Here is a 17,365-nt window from a genome sequence, read left to right as displayed (position 1 = left end):
TTGATGTGGCAAAATTTAATTGGAAAAGGGTTATTGCCATCACTCACTATTTAAATTCAATGACATCACAGGAAGCAGCAGCATCTGAACTTTGATCTTGGCTGGAAACGTTGAATGATGCCAAACACTGGGAAACTGGAGCTTGCGTTATGCTGGTTTTACTACTAATGGTGTGCCATACGGAAGCTCAAGCACCTTCCTCTGGATTAGTGTTGTGAACCCTCCAGGAGCTCTAGTTATATTTTTCTGAACTTCAACTTGATGTGTTTATCTATCAATGGCCGGGTAAGGAAGAACGAGTCAACGATCTTGTTTCTATTATGACAAACATGATCTATTTTTCACTGACTTTGCACCACCATTGTTTTATCTCTTCTTTAAGCATGGGATTCGAGCACTGTTCCCAAACAGACGAGGTGGCCGAGTGGTTAAGGCGATGGACTGCTAATCCATTGTGCTCTGCACGCGTGGGTTCGAATCCCACCTTCGTCGTATTTTTTCTTTATAGTCTGCATTTAAACATAGACCAAAGTCTTTCAACCTCCCTGTGAAAGACAGGAATGAGTACAGATATGGAAATAGAGATGTAAAAATAAGTTCATTGGTGCAGGCGGAGAATGAAATTAGTCAAAGACTTTCCTCGTAGGTTTCCATTCTTTACTATTATAGGAGCCAAAATCAGCGCAGTTAGTAAACTCCCAAGCTTACATCCCAAATTCTTTTTTCTTTTAGTTGTCTGCCTTTTACATGTTCCTTTTGCCATCATTCTGACCTGCTATCTAAACTCATGAACCTGTTCAGCATCCTACTCAATACATACATACCCGTAAAAGTACATACTCAAACGCATACCGACAATGTATCACCAACATAAGCACACACGCTTTCGCAAATCAGATGTATGATGACGTACTGAACACATGCAGAGATATACAGCCATTTTTACACAACCAGAAATTCATATACCTGGAGATCTACCTAGGTAAAAACCATGGTTTCTTTGCACTTTCTGTTGTTGGCTGTGAGCAAGCAGCAGGTGGCCTTGTAGCTCAGTGGCAGAGCACTGGTCTCGTAAACCAGGGGTCATGAGTTCAAACCTCATCAGGGCCTCGGGCGGATTATTTTCAAAAAGCACGGGGAAGAGAAGCCAGAGTTGCACCATCTACAGAGAACCTTTTATGACGGGATGCATCCTCATAATTGAAGTCTTCCACAGAAGGAGTGAAATAGAGTTCGAGAGGAAGGCCTAATGTTTTCAGGCAAAGACTGACAAAAACCTTGCAATGTCGCATGTAGCTGCTTTGGTGAAAAGACTGTTCAAGTTCACAATGCAACGGAGGGGTGTTCCCCATCTCCATACAATCATCTCTTTGATAATGTAAACGTGCCAGGCGTGTTGAAAGACAAAGACAGACACAACCGCACATACCAGTTGAAGAAAGACAGCCAGCAAACACATTTGTATAGAGGTAAGCAAGCCTCAATTAGAGATGTGAGTCCCTCCGTTTCTGCGGGAGTCCACAAGTTTAATAAAAAATGAACACATATCTTTCATGTTCTAATGATTACCAATCTTTCTGATTAGCTCTGCATAGCTCCAATGGCTATGTGTGTGTGTGTGTGTGTATGTGCCCGTGTGTGTAGGGGAAGGGGTCGGTAGATGTGTTCACGCAGAGCAAGTTGCATACATCGCCAACAGCCATTCTCTCCTGCTCCTGTGCATCCAGTTCGGAAGCGAACCCACCCAATTGTTCTATATGTCTGCTACCCTGACCGCATTCACACATCATTGGCTATTAGTATGCAGCTTGTGGGCGCTGTCAATGGGATATAAGCACCATTCCCCATGTCTGCAATAGCTAGACCAGATTCTGAGGTATGATGAGCAGGGGTCCAGGCACTTCGCCTGACAAACGCCGGGCTTAGCCCTGCCGGGCCTAGCCTGAGGGGCCTAACTGGGCATGGCCCTGTGTAAGGTAGGGTGAGCAGGGGACCACTTGCAACTAACCTTCGGCACCAATCAGGCATGGAGAGGTCTGTGCAAATGCCCAGCCCTTTAGCAATCTCGATCTGCAAAACCTTCAACTCCTAATTCTCATGGCTCCCAGAAGCCCTAGCCCATATGCAAATGAGGCGAGTTCCTATCAGCATCCTTGTTCTGCTTGATTTTATCAAAGTGACTGCCTGATTAGTGAAAGGGTATTTATTCTCAGAGGTTTGCTTCAAAGGCGATAATGCAGTAAATAGACAACATTATTCTTTGTAAGTTGATATTGTCTCCTGGATCCTACTCCAGTAACCCTTTTTCTACCTTTACAAATGTCTTCCGTAAGTGGTGCTCAGCAGAAAATGGAGTATAATAACAGTTGACATTTTTTATTTTCTGTTCTATTTTCAAAAACCCTCCGTAGCTGTATTTAAAGCGCAAACACCCCATAAATAACTTGCAATGAGTATTCCATGTCTAAAAGGCAGAGGAGCTGTCATACAACATTAACTGACAATCAAGGAAACCTTGAGGTGAACCAAAAAATGTCCAGAACATTTATTGGTTCAATAATTCAGTTTTGAGGTGAATTAGTAAAAAGTTCCAAAGTTGCTCCAGGTGAGGCTTGAACTCACAACCTCGGCATTGCTCACTGCATGTACTGCTGTATAAGTACCGCGCGCTAACCGATTGCGCCACTGGAGCTGCTGTGTTTTGGTTTTCGACATGAAACTACACCCACAAACACACACACAAGTGTACAAAAGCACCCACAAGCTCTGGCATTGTCTTTTTAGCTGACACCAAATTATGGGTGCCTTGTAGTGCCCATATTGTGCCACTGGAGCTTACCTTTTAGCCTGATATACACTTTGCCACTGATGTTCAGCCAATGGTGCAGTCAAATGTCCCTTCTACATTTTTGTCATGCTGCAGGCAGTGCCACTGGAGCCAGCATGATGCTCTTCCTCATATTCAACACGTGTCAATTGAAACACCTCCCAATGTCATCTTGGCGATGCCTATAAACACCCCAGGACTTTGATGAATTTTTCTCAACAGCAAGTGAGGCAGTTTTCCTGCAAACGGCTGGATGTACCTCAACAAGGAACGCATTGTGGTTCTATTTTGAAGATGTTTGTGTTATTACCTGTAAAGACTTGAATGCCTAACATAATCCCTGTAGACGAGGTGGCCGAGTGGTTAAGGCGATGGACTGCTAATCTGCTGTACACGCGTGGTTTCGAATCCCACCTTTGTCGATTTTAACTTTTGAAATCTTTTTTAAACATCTGCATTGCTCTAAGCACCATTGCCATTGGCTTTCAAAGAACATACAGACAAAAGTGAAAATATGCATGTTAGTTGATTAAGAAGGACACAAACAAGGTTGTCGTGTTACTGGCAGGAATGCAATCTGCTGTGCTTGACTACCCTTTGAGCCAGAATCCGGATAGAAATTTAAAAAAGCAAAGGTAATATCCATATTGTCTCTCTGCTGCCATGTACATGTTTTTTTCAACTTTCACGCATCACATCTCCTCATTAGTCACCCTAAAATTGCACGGAATACGCACAAATTAGCTGCTCCTCAAAAAATCGGCCAGAAAAAAACAGGTCAAATCACAATCATATACATACATTCTCACACACCCTTCAAATATGTCTACCCAGTAAACATCATGTTGTGTGCTCGTTGTGTTGCTGTTATGCGTGGTAACCTGAGGGGCTCTGTAGCTCAGTGGCAGAGCACTGGTCTTGTAAACCAGGGGTCGTGAGTTCGATCCTCATCAGGGCCTCCAAATGGTAATTTTCTTGAACATTGTTGAATAGGAACTGATATTGCACATTGTACCTGTGCAACCTTTTACCAATGGATTCGGGCCTATAACAAAGCCACAAGCGCAAGGTGTCTGAATAGTCTGTGGGGAAGGTCGGCTTTCTGGACCTAATTTCTTCAAGAAAAAGACCTTGATAATTTTGTGATGACAGATGCAGATGATCACGGTGAAGCCCTTACTCTATTGAACAGTACAGCGGTTCTGGGTTGCACGCCTTTCTCTATTTTCAGGGACGTTGATGTGGCAAAATTTAATTGGAAAAGGGTTATTGCCATCACTCACTATTTAAATTCAATGACATCACAGGAAGCAGCAGCATCTGAACTTTGATCTTGGCTGGAAACGTTGAATGATGCCAAACACTGGGAAACTGGAGCTTGCGTTATGCTGGTTTTACTACTAATGGTGTGCCATACGGAAGCTCAAGCACCTTCCTCTGGATTAGTGTTGTGAACCCTCCAGGAGCTCTTGTTATATTTTTCTGAACTTCAACTTGATGTGTTTATCTATCAATGGCCGGGTAAGGAAGAACGAGTCAACGATCTTGTTTCTATTATGACAAACATGATCTATTTTTCACTGACTTTGCACCACCATTGTTTTATCTCTTCTTTAAGCATGGGATTCGAGCACTGTTCCCAAACAGACGAGGTGGCCGAGTGGTTAAGGCGATGGACTGCTAATCCATTGTGCTCTGCACGCGTGGGTTCGAATCCCACCTTCGTCGTATTTTTTCTTTATAGTCTGCATTTAAACATAGACCAAAGTCTTTCAACCTCCCTGTGAAAGACAGGAATGAGTACAGATATGGAAATAGAGATGTAAAAATAAGTTCATTGGTGCAGGCGGAGAATGAAATTAGTCAAAGACTTTCCTCGTAGGTTTCCATTCTTTACTATTATAGGAGCCAAAATCAGCGCAGTTAGTAAACTCCCAAGCTTACATCCCAAATTCTTTTTTCTTTTAGTTGTCTGCATTTTACATGTTCCTTTTGCCATCATTCTGACCTGCTATCTAAACTCATGAACCTGTTCAGCATCCTACTCAATACATACATACCCGTAAAAGTACATACTCAAACGCATACCGACAATGTATCACCAACATAAGCACACACGCTTTCGCAAATCAGATGTATGATGACGTACTGAACACATGCAGAGATATACAGCCATTTTTACACAACCAGAAATTCATATACCTGGAGATCTACCTAGGTAAAACCCATGGTTTCTTTGCACTTTCTGTTGTTGGCTGTGAGCAAGCAGCAGGTGGCCTTGTAGCTCAGTGGCAGAGCACTGGTCTCGTAAACCAGGGGTCATGAGTTCAAACCTCATCAGGGCCTCGGGCGGATTATTTTCAAAAAGCACGGGGAAGAGAAGCCAGAGTTGCACCATCTACAGAGAACCTTTTATGACGGGATGCATCCTCATAATTGAAGTCTTCCACAGAAGGAGTGAAATAGAGTTCGAGAGGAAGGCCTAATGTTTTCAGGCAAAGACTGACAAAAACCTTGCAATGTCGCATGTAGCTGCTTTGGTGAAAAGACTGTTCAAGTTCACAATGCAACGGAGGGGTGTTCCCCATCTCCATACAATCATCTCTTTGATAATGTAAACGTGCCAGGCGTGTTGAAAGACAAAGACAGACACAACCGCACATACCAGTTGAAGAAAGACAGCCAGCAAACACATTTGTATAGAGGTAAGCAAGCCTCAATTAGAGATGTGAGTCCCTCCGTTTCTGCGGGAGTCCACAAGTTTAATAAAAAATGAACACATATCTTTCATGTTCTAATGATTACCAATCTTTCTGATTAGCTCTGCATAGCTCCAATGGCTATGTGTGTGTGTGTGTGTGTATGTGCCCGTGTGTGTAGGGGAAGGGGTCGGTAGATGTGTTCACGCAGAGCAAGTTGCATACATCGCCAACAGCCATTCTCTCCTGCTCCTGTGCATCCAGTTCGGAAGCGAACCCACCCAATTGTTCTATATGTCTGCTACCCTGACCGCATTCACACATCATTGGCTATTAGTATGCAGCTTGTGGGCGCTGTCAATGGGATATAAGCACCATTCCCCATGTCTGCAATAGCTAGACCAGATTCTGAGGTATGATGAGCAGGGGTCCAGGCACTTCGCCTGACGAACGCCGGGCTTAGCCCTGCCGGGCCTAGCCCTGAGGGGCCTAACTGGGCATGGCCCTGTGTAAGGTAGGGTGAGCAGGGGACCACTTGCAACTAACCTTCGGCACCAATCAGGCATGGAGAGGTCTGTGCAAATGCCCAGCCCTTTAGCAATCTCGATCTGCAAAACCTTCAACTCCTAATTCTCATGGCTCCCAGAAGCCCTAGCCCATATGCAAATGAGGCGAGTTCCTATCAGCATCCTTGTTCTGCTTGATTTTATCAAAGTGACTGCCTGATTAGTGAAAGGGTATTTATTCTCAGAGGTTTGCTTCAAAGGCGATAATGCAGTAAATAGACAACATTATTCTTTGTAAGTTGATATTGTCTCCTGGATCCTACTCCAGTAACCCTTTTTCTACCTTTACAAATGTCTTCCGTAAGTGGTGCTCAGCAGAAAATGGAGTATAATAACAGTTGACATTTTTTATTTTCTGTTCTATTTTCAAAAACCCTCCGTAGCTGTATTTAAAGCGCAAACACCCCATAAATAACTTGCAATGAGTATTCCATGTCTAAAAGGCAGAGGAGCTGTCATACAACATTAACTGACAATCAAGGAAACCTTGAGGTGAACCAAAAAATGTCCAGAACATTTATTGGTTCAATTATTCAGTTTTGAGGTGAATTAGTAAAAAGTTCCAAAGTTGCTCCAGGTGAGGCTTGAACTCACAACCTCGGCATTGCTCACTGCATGTACTGCTGTATAAGTACCGCGCGCTAACCGATTGCGCCACTGGAGCTGCTGTGTTTTGGTTTTCGACATGAAACTACACCCACAAACACACACACAAGTGTACAAAAGCACCCACAAGCTCTGGCATTGTCTTTTTAGCTGACACCAAATTATGGGTGCCTTGTAGTGCCCATATTGTGCCACTGGAGCTTACCTTTTAGCCTGATATACACTTTGCCACTGATGTTCAGCCAATGGTGCAGTCAAATGTCCCTTCTACATTTTTGTCATGCTGCAGGCAGTGCCACTGGAGCCAGCATGATGCTCTTCCTCATATTCAACACGTGTCAATTGAAACACCTCCCAATGTCATCTTGGCGATGCCTATAAACACCCCAGGACTTTGATGAATTTTTCTCAACAGCAAGTGAGGCAGTTTTCCTGCAAACGGCTGGATGTACCTCAACAAGGAACGCATTGTGGTTCTATTTTGAAGATGTTTGTGTTATTACCTGTAAAGACTTGAATGCCTAACATAATCCCTGTAGACGAGGTGGCCGAGTGGTTAAGGCGATGGACTGCTAATCTGCTGTACACGCGTGGTTTCGAATCCCACCTTTGTCGATTTTAACTTTTGAAATCTTTTTTAAACATCTGCATTGCTCTAAGCACCATTGCCATTGGCTTTCAAAGAACATACAGACAAAAGTGAAAATATGCATGTTAGTTGATTAAGAAGGACACAAACAAGGTTGTCGTGTTACTGGCAGGAATGCAATCTGCTGTGCTTGACTACCCTTTGAGCCAGAATCCGGATAGAAATTTAAAAAAGCAAAGGTAATATCCATATTGTCTCTCTGCTGCCATGTACATGTTTTTTTCAACTTTCACGCATCACATCTCCTCATTAGTCACCCTAAAATTGCACGGAATACGCACAAATTAGCTGCTCCTCAAAAAATCGGCCAGAAAAAAACAGTTCAAATCACAATCATATACATACATTCTCACACACCCTTCAAATATGTCTACCCAGTAAACATCATGTTGTGTGCTCGTTGTGTTGCTGTTATGCGTCGTAACCTGAGGGGCTCTGTAGCTCAGTGGCAGAGCACTGGTCTTGTAAACCAGGGGTCGTGAGTTCGATCCTCATCAGGGCCTCCAAATGGTAATTTTCTTGAACATTGTTGAATAGGAACTGATATTGCACATTGTACCTGTGCAACCTTTTACCAATGGATTCGGGCCTATAACAAAGCCACAAGCGCAAGGTGTCTGAATAGTCTGTGGGGAAGGTCGGCTTTCTGGACCTAATTTCTTCAAGAAAAAGACCTTGATAATTTTGTGATGACAGATGCAGATGATCACGGTGAAGCCCTTACTCTATTGAACAGTACAGCGGTTCTGGGTTGCACGCCTTTCTCTATTTTCAGGGACGTTGATGTGGCAAAATTTAATTGGAAAAGGGTTATTGCCATCACTCACTATTTAAATTCAATGACATCACAGGAAGCAGCAGCATCTGAACTTTGATCTTGGCTGGAAACGTTGAATGATGCCAAACACTGGGAAACTGGAGCTTGCGTTATGCTGGTTTTACTACTAATGGTGTGCCATACGGAAGCTCAAGCACCTTCCTCTGGATTAGTGTTGTGAACCCTCCAGGAGCTCTTGTTATATTTTTCTGAACTTCAACTTGATGTGTTTATCTATCAATGGCCGGGTAAGGAAGAACGAGTCAACGATCTTGTTTCTATTATGACAAACATGATCTATTTTTCACTGACTTTGCACCACCATTGTTTTATCTCTTCTTTAAGCATGGGATTCGAGCACCGTTCCCAAACAGACGAGGTGGCCGAGTGGTTAAGGCGATGGACTGCTAATCCATTGTGCTCTGCACGCGTGGGTTCGAATCCCACCTTCGTCGTATTTTTTCTTTATAGTCTGCATTTAAACATAGACCAAAGTCTTTCAACCTCCCTGTGAAAGTCAGGAATGAGTACAGATATGGAAATAGAGATGTAAAAATAAGTTCATTGGTGCAGGCGGAGAATGAAATTAGTCAAAGACTTTCCTCGTAGGTTTCCATTCTTTACTATTATAGGAGCCAAAATCAGCGCAGTTAGTAAACTCCCAAGCTTACATCCCAAATTCTTTTTTCTTTTAGTTGTCTGCCTTTTACATGTTCCTTTTGCCATCATTCTGACCTGCTATCTAAACTCATGAACCTGTTCAGCATCCTACTCAATACATACATACCCGTAAAAGTACATACTCAAACGCATACCGACAATGTATCACCAACATAAGCACACACGCTTTCGCAAATCAGATGTATGATGACGTACTGAACACATGCAGAGATATACAGCCATTTTTACACAACCAGAAATTCATATACCTGGAGATCTACCTAGGTAAAACCCATGGTTTCTTTGCACTTTCTGTTGTTGGCTGTGAGCAAGCAGCAGGTGGCCTTGTAGCTCAGTGGCAGAGCACTGGTCTCGTAAACCAGGGGTCATGAGTTCAAACCTCATCAGGGCCTCGGGCGGATTATTTTCAAAAAGCATGGGGAAGAGAAGCCAGAGTTGCACCATCTACAGAGAACCTTTTATGACGGGATGCATCCTCATAATTGAAGTCTTCCACAGAAGGAGTGAAATAGAGTTCGAGAGGAAGGCCTAATGTTTTCAGGCAAAGACTGACAAAAACCTTGCAATGTCGCATGTAGCTGCTTTGGTGAAAAGACTGTTCAAGTTCACAATGCAACGGAGGGGTGTTCCCCATCTCCATACAATCATCTCTTTGATAATGTAAACGTGCCAGGCGTGTTGAAAGACAAAGACAGACACAACCGCACATACCAGTTGAAGAAAGACAGCCAGCAAACACATTTGTATAGAGGTAAGCAAGCCTCAATTAGAGATGTGAGTCCCTCCGTTTCTGCGGGAGTCCACAAGTTTAATAAAAAATGAACACATATCTTTCATGTTCTAATGATTACCAATCTTTCTGATTAGCTCTGCATAGCTCCAATGGCTATGTGTGTGTGTGTGTGTGTATGTGCCCGTGTGTGTAGGGGAAGGGGTCGGTAGATGTGTTCACGCAGAGCAAGTTGCATACATCGCCAACAGCCATTCTCTCCTGCTCCTGTGCATCCAGTTCGGAAGCGAACCCACCCAATTGTTCTATATGTCTGCTACCCTGACCGCATTCACACATCATTGGCTATTAGTATGCAGCTTGTGGGCGCTGTCAATAGGATATAAGCACCATTCCCCATGTCTGCAATAGCTAGACCAGATTCTGAGGTATGATGAGCAGGGGTCCAGGCATTTCCCCTGACAAACGCCGGGCTTAGCCCTGCCGGGCCTAGCCCTGAGGGGCCTAACTGGGCATGGCCCTGTGTAAGGTAGGGTGAGCAGGGGACCACTTGCAACTAACCTTCGGCACCAATCAGGCATGGAGAGGTCTGTGCAAATGCCCAGCCCTTTAGCAATCTCGATCTGCAAAACCTTCAACTCCTAATTCTCATGGCTCCCAGAAGCCCTAGCCCATATGCAAATGAGGCGAGTTCCTATCAGCATCCTTGTTCTGCTTGATTTTATCAAAGTGACTGCCTGATTAGTGAAAGGGTATTTATTCTCAGAGGTTTGCTTCAAAGGCGATAATGCAGTAAATAGACAACATTATTCTTTGTAAGTTGATATTGTCTCCTGGATCCTACTCCAGTAACCCTTTTTCTACCTTTACAAATGTCTTCCGTAAGTGGTGCTCAGCAGAAAATGGAGTATAATAACAGTTGACATTTTTTATTTTCTGTTCTATTTTCAAAAACCCTCCGTAGCTGTATTTAAAGCGCAAACACCCCATAAATAACTTGCAATGAGTATTCCATGTCTAAAAGGCAGAGGAGCTGTCATACAACATTAACTGACAATCAAGGAAACCTTGAGGTGAACCAAAAAATGTCCAGAACATTTATTGGTTCAATAATTCAGTTTTGAGGTGAATTAGTAAAAAGTTCCAAAGTTGCTCCAGGTGAGGCTTGAACTCACAACCTCGGCATTGCTCACTGCATGTACTGCTGTATAAGTACCGCGCGCTAACCGATTGCGCCACTGGAGCTGCTGTGTTTTGGTTTTCGACATGAACCTACACCCACAAACACACACACAAGTGTACAAAAGCACCCACAAGCTCTGGCATTGTCTTTTTAGCTGACACCAAATTATGGGTGCCTTGTAGTGCCCATATTGTGCCACTGGAGCTTACCTTTTAGCCTGATATACACTTTGCCACTGATGTTCAGCCAATGGTGCAGTCAAATGTCCCTTCTACATTTTTGTCATGCTGCAGGCAGTGCCACTGGAGCCAGCATGATGCTCTTCCTCATATTCAACACGTGTCAATTGAAACACCTCCCAATGTCATCTTGGCGATGCCTATAAACACCCCAGGACTTTGATGAATTTTTCTCAACAGCAAGTGAGGCAGTTTTCCTGCAAACGGCTGGATGTACCTCAACAAGGAACGCATTGTGGTTCTATTTTGAAGATGTTTGTGTTATTACCTGTAAAGACTTGAATGCCTAACATAATCCCTGTAGACGAGGTGGCCGAGTGGTTAAGGCGATGGACTGCTAATCTGCTGTACACGCGTGGTTTCGAATCCCACCTTTGTCGATTTTAACTTTTGAAATCTTTTTTAAACATCTGCATTGCTCTAAGCACCATTGCCATTGGCTTTCAAAGAACATACAGACAAAAGTGAAAATATGCATGTTAGTTGATTAAGAAGGACACAAACAAGGTTGTCGTGTTACTGGCAGGAATGCAATCTGCTGTGCTTGACTACCCTTTGAGCCAGAATCCGGATAGAAATTTAAAAAAGCAAAGGTAATATCCATATTGTCTCTCTGCTGCCATGTACATGTTTTTTTCAACTTTCACGCATCACATCTCCTCATTAGTCACCCTAAAATTGCACGGAATACGCACAAATTAGCTGCTCCTCAAAAAATCGGCCAGAAAAAAACAGTTCAAATCACAATCATATACATACATTCTCACACACCCTTCAAATATGTCTACCCAGTAAACATCATGTTGTGTGCTCGTTGTGTTGCTGTTATGCGTCGTAACCTGAGGGGCTCTGTAGCTCAGTGGCAGAGCACTGGTCTTGTAAACCAGGGGTCATGAGTTCGATCCTCATCAGGGCCTCCAAATGGTAATTTTCTTGAACATTGTTGAATAGGAACTGATATTGCACATTGTACCTGTGCAACCTTTTACCAATGGATTCGGGCCTATAACAAAGCCACAAGCGCAAGGTGTCTGAATAGTCTGTGGGGAAGGTCGGCTTTCTGGACCTAATTTCTTCAAGAAAAAGACCTTGATAATTTTGTGATGACAGATGCAGATGATCACGGTGAAGCCCTTACTCTATTGAACAGTACAGCGGTTCTGGGTTGCACGCCTTTCTCTATTTTCAGGGACGTTGATGTGGCAAAATTTAATTGGAAAAGGGTTATTGCCATCACTCACTATTTAAATTCAATGACATCACAGGAAGCAGCAGCATCTGAACTTTGATCTTGGCTGGAAACGTTGAATGATGCCAAACACTGGGAAACTGGAGCTTGCGTTATGCTGGTTTTACTACTAATGGTGTGCCATACGGAAGCTCAAGCACCTTCCTCTGGATTAGTGTTGTGAACCCTCCAGGAGCTCTTGTTATATTTTTCTGAACTTCAACTTGATGTGTTTATCTATCAATGGCCGGGTAAGGAAGAACGAGTCAACGATCTTGTTTCTATTATGACAAACATGATCTATTTTTCACTGACTTTGCACCACCATTGTTTTATCTCTTCTTTAAGCATGGGATTCGAGCACCGTTCCCAAACAGACGAGGTGGCCGAGTGGTTAAGGCGATGGACTGCTAATCCATTGTGCTCTGCACGCGTGGGTTCGAATCCCACCTTCGTCGTATTTTTTCTTTATAGTCTGCATTTAAACATAGACCAAAGTCTTTCAACCTCCCTGTGAAAGTCAGGAATGAGTACAGATATGGAAATAGAGATGTAAAAATAAGTTCATTGGTGCAGGCGGAGAATGAAATTAGTCAAAGACTTTCCTCGTAGGTTTCCATTCTTTACTATTATAGGAGCCAAAATCAGCGCAGTTAGTAAACTCCCAAGCTTACATCCCAAATTCTTTTTTCTTTTAGTTGTCTGCCTTTTACATGTTCCTTTTGCCATCATTCTGACCTGCTATCTAAACTCATGAACCTGTTCAGCATCCTACTCAATACATACATACCCGTAAAAGTACATACTCAAACGCATACCGACAATGTATCACCAACATAAGCACACACGCTTTCGCAAATCAGATGTATGATGACGTACTGAACACATGCAGAGATATACAGCCATTTTTACACAACCAGAAATTCATATACCTGGAGATCTACCTAGGTAAAAACCATGGTTTCTTTGCACTTTCTGTTGTTGGCTGTGAGCAAGCAGCAGGTGGCCTTGTAGCTCAGTGGCAGAGCACTGGTCTCGTAAACCAGGGGTCATGAGTTCAAACCTCATCAGGGCCTCGGGCGGATTATTTTCAAAAAGCACGGGGAAGAGAAGCCAGAGTTGCACCATCTACAGAGAACCTTTTATGACGGGATGCATCCTCATAATTGAAGTCTTCCACAGAAGGAGTGAAATAGAGTTCGAGAGGAAGGCCTAATGTTTTCAGGCAAAGACTGACAAAAACCTTGCAATGTCGCATGTAGCTGCTTTGGTGAAAAGACTGTTCAAGTTCACAATGCAACGGAGGGGTGTTCCCCATCTCCATACAATCATCTCTTTGATAATGTAAACGTGCCAGGCGTGTTGAAAGACAAAGGCAGACACAACCGCACATACCAGTTGAAGAAAGACAGCCAGCAAACACATTTGTATAGAGGTAAGCAAGCCTCAATTAGAGATGTGAGTCCCTCCGTTTCTGCGGGAGTCCACAAGTTTAATAAAAAATGAACACATATCTTTCATGTTCTAATGATTACCAATCTTTCTGATTAGCTCTGCATAGCTCCAATGGCTATGTGTGTGTGTGTGTGTATGTGCCCGTGTGTGTAGGGGAAGGGGTCGGTAGATGTGTTCACGCAGAGCAAGTTGCATACATCGCCAACAGCCATTCTCTCCTGCTCCTGTGCATCCAGTTCGGAAGCGAACCCACCCAATTGTTCTATATGTCTGCTACCCTGACCGCATTCACACATCATTGGCTATTAGTATGCAGCTTGTGGGCGCTGTCAATGGGATATAAGCACCATTCCCCATGTCTGCAATAGCTAGACCAGATTCTGAGGTATGATGAGCAGGGGTCCAGGCACTTCGCCTGACGAACGCCTGACAAACGCCGGGCCTAGCCCTGAGGGGCCTAACTGGGCATGGCCCTGTGTAAGGTAGGGTGAGCAGGGGACCACTTGCAACTAACCTTCGGCACCAATCAGGCATGGAGAGGTCTGTGCAAATGCCCAGCCCTTTAGCAATCTCGATCTGCAAAACCTTCAACTCCTAATTCTCATGGCTCCCAGAAGCCCTAGCCCATATGCAAATGAGGCGAGTTCCTATCAGCATCCTTGTTCTGCTTGATTTTATCAAAGTGACTGCCTGATTAGTGAAAGGGTATTTATTCTCAGAGGTTTGCTTCAAAGGCGATAATGCAGTAAATAGACAACATTATTCTTTGTAAGTTGATATTGTCTCCTGGATCCTACTCCAGTAACCCTTTTTCTACCTTTACAAATGTCTTCCGTAAGTGGTGCTCAGCAGAAAATGGAGTATAATAACAGTTGACATTTTTTATTTTCTGTTCTATTTTCAAAAACCCTCCGTAGCTGTATTTAAAGCGCAAACACCCCATAAATAACTTGCAATGAGTATTCCATGTCTAAAAGGCAGAGGAGCTGTCATACAACATTAACTGACAATCAAGGAAACCTTGAGGTGAACCAAAAAATGTCCAGAACATTTATTGGTTCAATAATTCAGTTTTGAGGTGAATTAGTAAAAAGTTCCAAAGTTGCTCCAGGTGAGGCTTGAACTCACAACCTCGGCATTGCTCACTGCATGTACTGCTGTATAAGTACCGCGCGCTAACCGATTGCGCCACTGGAGCTGCTGTGTTTTGGTTTTCGACATGAAACTACACCCACAAACACACACACAAGTGTACAAAAGCACCCACAAGCTCTGGCATTGTCTTTTTAGCTGACACCAAATTATGGGTGCCTTGTAGTGCCCATATTGTGCCACTGGAGCTTACCTTTTAGCCTGATATACACTTTGCCACTGATGTTCAGCCAATGGTGCAGTCAAATGTCCCTTCTACATTTTTGTCATGCTGCAGGCAGTGCCACTGGAGCCAGCATGATGCTCTTCCTCATATTCAACACGTGTCAATTGAAACACCTCCCAATGTCATCTTGGCGATGCCTATAAACACCCCAGGACTTTGATGAATTTTTCTCAACAGCAAGTGAGGCAGTTTTCCTGCAAACGGCTGGATGTACCTCAACAAGGAACGCATTGTGGTTCTATTTTGAAGATGTTTGTGTTATTACCTGTAAAGACTTGAATGCCTAACATAATCCCTGTAGACGAGGTGGCCGAGTGGTTAAGGCGATGGACTGCTAATCTGCTGTACACGCGTGGTTTCGAATCCCACCTTTGTCGATTTTAACTTTTGAAATCTTTTTTAAACATCTGCATTGCTCTAAGCACCATTGCCATTGGCTTTCAAAGAACATACAGACAAAAGTGAAAATATGCATGTTAGTTGATTAAGAAGGACACAAACAAGGTTGTCGTGTTACTGGCAGGAATGCAATCTGCTGTGCTTGACTACCCTTTGAGCCAGAATCCGGATAGAAATTTAAAAAAGCAAAGGTAATATCCATATTGTCTCTCTGCTGCCATGTACATGTTTTTTTCAACTTTCACGCATCACATCTCCTCATTAGTCACCCTAAAATTGCACGGAATACGCACAAATTAGCTGCTCCTCAAAAAATCGGCCAGAAAAAAACAGGTCAAATCACAATCATATACATACATTCTCACACACCCTTCAAATATGTCTACCCAGTAAACATCATGTTGTGTGCTCGTTGTGTTGCTGTTATGCGTGGTAACCTGAGGGGCTCTGTAGCTCAGTGGCAGAGCACTGGTCTTGTAAACCAGGGGTCGTGAGTTCGATCCTCATCAGGGCCTCCAAATGGTAATTTTCTTGAACATTGTTGAATAGGAACTGATATTGCACATTGTACCTGTGCAACCTTTTACCAATGGATTCGGGCCTATAACAAAGCCACAAGCGCAAGGTGTCTGAATAGTCTGTGGGGAAGGTCGGCTTTCTGGACCTAATTTCTTCAAGAAAAAGACCTTGATAATTTTGTGATGACAGATGCAGATGATCACGGTGAAGCCCTTACTCTATTGAACAGTACAGCGGTTCTGGGTTGCACGCCTTTCTCTATTTTCAGGGACGTTGATGTGGCAAAATTTAATTGGAAAAGGGTTATTGCCATCACTCACTATTTAAATTCAATGACATCACAGGAAGCAGCAGCATCTGAACTTTGATCTTGGCTGGAAACGTTGAATGATGCCAAACACTGGGAAACTGGAGCTTGCGTTATGCTGGTTTTACTACTAATGGTGTGCCATACGGAAGCTCAAGCACCTTCCTCTGGATTAGTGTTGTGAACCCTCCAGGAGCTCTTGTTATATTTTTCTGAACTTCAACTTGATGTGTTTATCTATCAATGGCCGGGTAAGGAAGAACGAGTCAACGATCTTGTTTCTATTATGACAAACATGATCTATTTTTCACTGACTTTGCACCACCATTGTTTTATCTCTTCTTTAAGCATGGGATTCGAGCACTGTTCCCAAACAGACGAGGTGGCCGAGTGGTTAAGGCGATGGACTGCTAATCCATTGTGCTCTGCACGCGTGGGTTCGAATCCCACCTTCGTCGTATTTTTTCTTTATAGTCTGCATTTAAACATAGACCAAAGTCTTTCAACCTCCCTGTGAAAGACAGGAATGAGTACAGATATGGAAATAGAGATGTAAAAATAAGTTCATTGGTGCAGGCGGAGAATGAAATTAGTCAAAGACTTTCCTCGTAGGTTTCCATTCTTTACTATTATAGGAGCCAAAATCAGCGCAGTTAGTAAACTCCCAAGCTTACATCCCAAATTCTTTTTTCTTTTAGTTGTCTGCATTTTACATGTTCCTTTTGCCATCATTCTGACCTGCTATCTAAACTCATGAACCTGTTCAGCATCCTACTCAATACATACATACCCGTAAAAGTACATACTCAAACGCATACCGACAATGTATCACCAACATAAGCACACACGCTTTCGCAAATCAGATGTATGATGACGTACTGAACACATGCAGAGATATACAGCCATTTTTACACAACCAGAAATTCATATACCTGGAGATCTACCTAGGTAAAACCCATGGTTTCTTTGCACTTTCTGTTGTTGGCTGTGAGCAAGCAGCAGGTGGCCTTGTAGCTCAGTGGCAGAGCACTGGTCTCGTAAACCAGGGGTCATGAGTTCAAACCTCATCAGGGCCTCGGGCG

At 43.4% G+C, this 17,365-nt stretch overlaps 18 non-coding genes across 18 annotated transcripts; 14 read left to right on the top strand and 4 right to left on the bottom strand.

Annotated features, from left to right (window-relative positions):
* Positions 1-410: 410 nt before the first annotated feature.
* On the top strand, positions 411-492 carry TRNAS-GCU (transfer RNA serine (anticodon GCU)). The gene has a single exon. It is a non-coding gene; the product is annotated as a tRNA-Ser (tRNA).
* A 546-nt stretch (positions 493-1,038) lies between these two features.
* On the top strand, positions 1,039-1,110 carry TRNAT-CGU (transfer RNA threonine (anticodon CGU)). The gene has a single exon. It is a non-coding gene; the product is annotated as a tRNA-Thr (tRNA).
* A 1,487-nt stretch (positions 1,111-2,597) lies between these two features.
* On the bottom strand, positions 2,598-2,692 carry TRNAI-UAU (transfer RNA isoleucine (anticodon UAU)). Its single transcript has 2 exons — positions 2,655-2,692; positions 2,598-2,633 (listed from the first exon to the last, which is right to left on the bottom strand). It is a non-coding gene; the product is annotated as a tRNA-Ile (tRNA).
* Positions 2,693-3,714: 1,022 nt separating this feature from the next.
* TRNAT-UGU (transfer RNA threonine (anticodon UGU)) lies at positions 3,715-3,786 on the top strand. The gene has a single exon. It is a non-coding gene; the product is annotated as a tRNA-Thr (tRNA).
* A 687-nt stretch (positions 3,787-4,473) lies between these two features.
* TRNAS-GCU (transfer RNA serine (anticodon GCU)) lies at positions 4,474-4,555 on the top strand. Its single transcript has one exon. It is a non-coding gene; the product is annotated as a tRNA-Ser (tRNA).
* A 546-nt stretch (positions 4,556-5,101) lies between these two features.
* TRNAT-CGU (transfer RNA threonine (anticodon CGU)) lies at positions 5,102-5,173 on the top strand. The gene has a single exon. It is a non-coding gene; the product is annotated as a tRNA-Thr (tRNA).
* Positions 5,174-6,661: 1,488 nt separating this feature from the next.
* On the bottom strand, positions 6,662-6,756 carry TRNAI-UAU (transfer RNA isoleucine (anticodon UAU)). Its single transcript has 2 exons — positions 6,719-6,756; positions 6,662-6,697 (listed from the first exon to the last, which is right to left on the bottom strand). It is a non-coding gene; the product is annotated as a tRNA-Ile (tRNA).
* Positions 6,757-7,778: 1,022 nt separating this feature from the next.
* TRNAT-UGU (transfer RNA threonine (anticodon UGU)) lies at positions 7,779-7,850 on the top strand. Its single transcript has one exon. It is a non-coding gene; the product is annotated as a tRNA-Thr (tRNA).
* A 687-nt stretch (positions 7,851-8,537) lies between these two features.
* Positions 8,538-8,619, top strand: TRNAS-GCU (transfer RNA serine (anticodon GCU)). The gene has a single exon. It is a non-coding gene; the product is annotated as a tRNA-Ser (tRNA).
* Positions 8,620-9,165: 546 nt separating this feature from the next.
* Positions 9,166-9,237, top strand: TRNAT-CGU (transfer RNA threonine (anticodon CGU)). The gene has a single exon. It is a non-coding gene; the product is annotated as a tRNA-Thr (tRNA).
* Positions 9,238-10,725: 1,488 nt separating this feature from the next.
* Positions 10,726-10,820, bottom strand: TRNAI-UAU (transfer RNA isoleucine (anticodon UAU)). The gene is made up of 2 exons: positions 10,783-10,820; positions 10,726-10,761 (listed from the first exon to the last, which is right to left on the bottom strand). It is a non-coding gene; the product is annotated as a tRNA-Ile (tRNA).
* Positions 10,821-11,842: 1,022 nt separating this feature from the next.
* TRNAT-UGU (transfer RNA threonine (anticodon UGU)) lies at positions 11,843-11,914 on the top strand. Its single transcript has one exon. It is a non-coding gene; the product is annotated as a tRNA-Thr (tRNA).
* Positions 11,915-12,601: 687 nt separating this feature from the next.
* Positions 12,602-12,683, top strand: TRNAS-GCU (transfer RNA serine (anticodon GCU)). Its single transcript has one exon. It is a non-coding gene; the product is annotated as a tRNA-Ser (tRNA).
* Positions 12,684-13,229: 546 nt separating this feature from the next.
* On the top strand, positions 13,230-13,301 carry TRNAT-CGU (transfer RNA threonine (anticodon CGU)). Its single transcript has one exon. It is a non-coding gene; the product is annotated as a tRNA-Thr (tRNA).
* Positions 13,302-14,783: 1,482 nt separating this feature from the next.
* TRNAI-UAU (transfer RNA isoleucine (anticodon UAU)) lies at positions 14,784-14,878 on the bottom strand. Its single transcript has 2 exons — positions 14,841-14,878; positions 14,784-14,819 (listed from the first exon to the last, which is right to left on the bottom strand). It is a non-coding gene; the product is annotated as a tRNA-Ile (tRNA).
* Positions 14,879-15,900: 1,022 nt separating this feature from the next.
* On the top strand, positions 15,901-15,972 carry TRNAT-UGU (transfer RNA threonine (anticodon UGU)). Its single transcript has one exon. It is a non-coding gene; the product is annotated as a tRNA-Thr (tRNA).
* A 687-nt stretch (positions 15,973-16,659) lies between these two features.
* TRNAS-GCU (transfer RNA serine (anticodon GCU)) lies at positions 16,660-16,741 on the top strand. The gene has a single exon. It is a non-coding gene; the product is annotated as a tRNA-Ser (tRNA).
* A 546-nt stretch (positions 16,742-17,287) lies between these two features.
* TRNAT-CGU (transfer RNA threonine (anticodon CGU)) lies at positions 17,288-17,359 on the top strand. Its single transcript has one exon. It is a non-coding gene; the product is annotated as a tRNA-Thr (tRNA).
* The last annotated feature ends 6 nt before the right edge of the window (positions 17,360-17,365 follow it).

The sequence above is a fragment of the Ambystoma mexicanum genome, chromosome 13, assembly GCF_040938575.1.
Source record: "Ambystoma mexicanum isolate Mex_15411 chromosome 13, UKY_AmexF1_1, whole genome shotgun sequence".
Classification (NCBI taxonomy): Eukaryota; Metazoa; Chordata; class Amphibia; order Caudata; family Ambystomatidae; genus Ambystoma; species Ambystoma mexicanum.
Note: the sequence above shows the minus strand (reverse complement) of the source record. Positions and strands in the feature narration are given on the sequence as shown.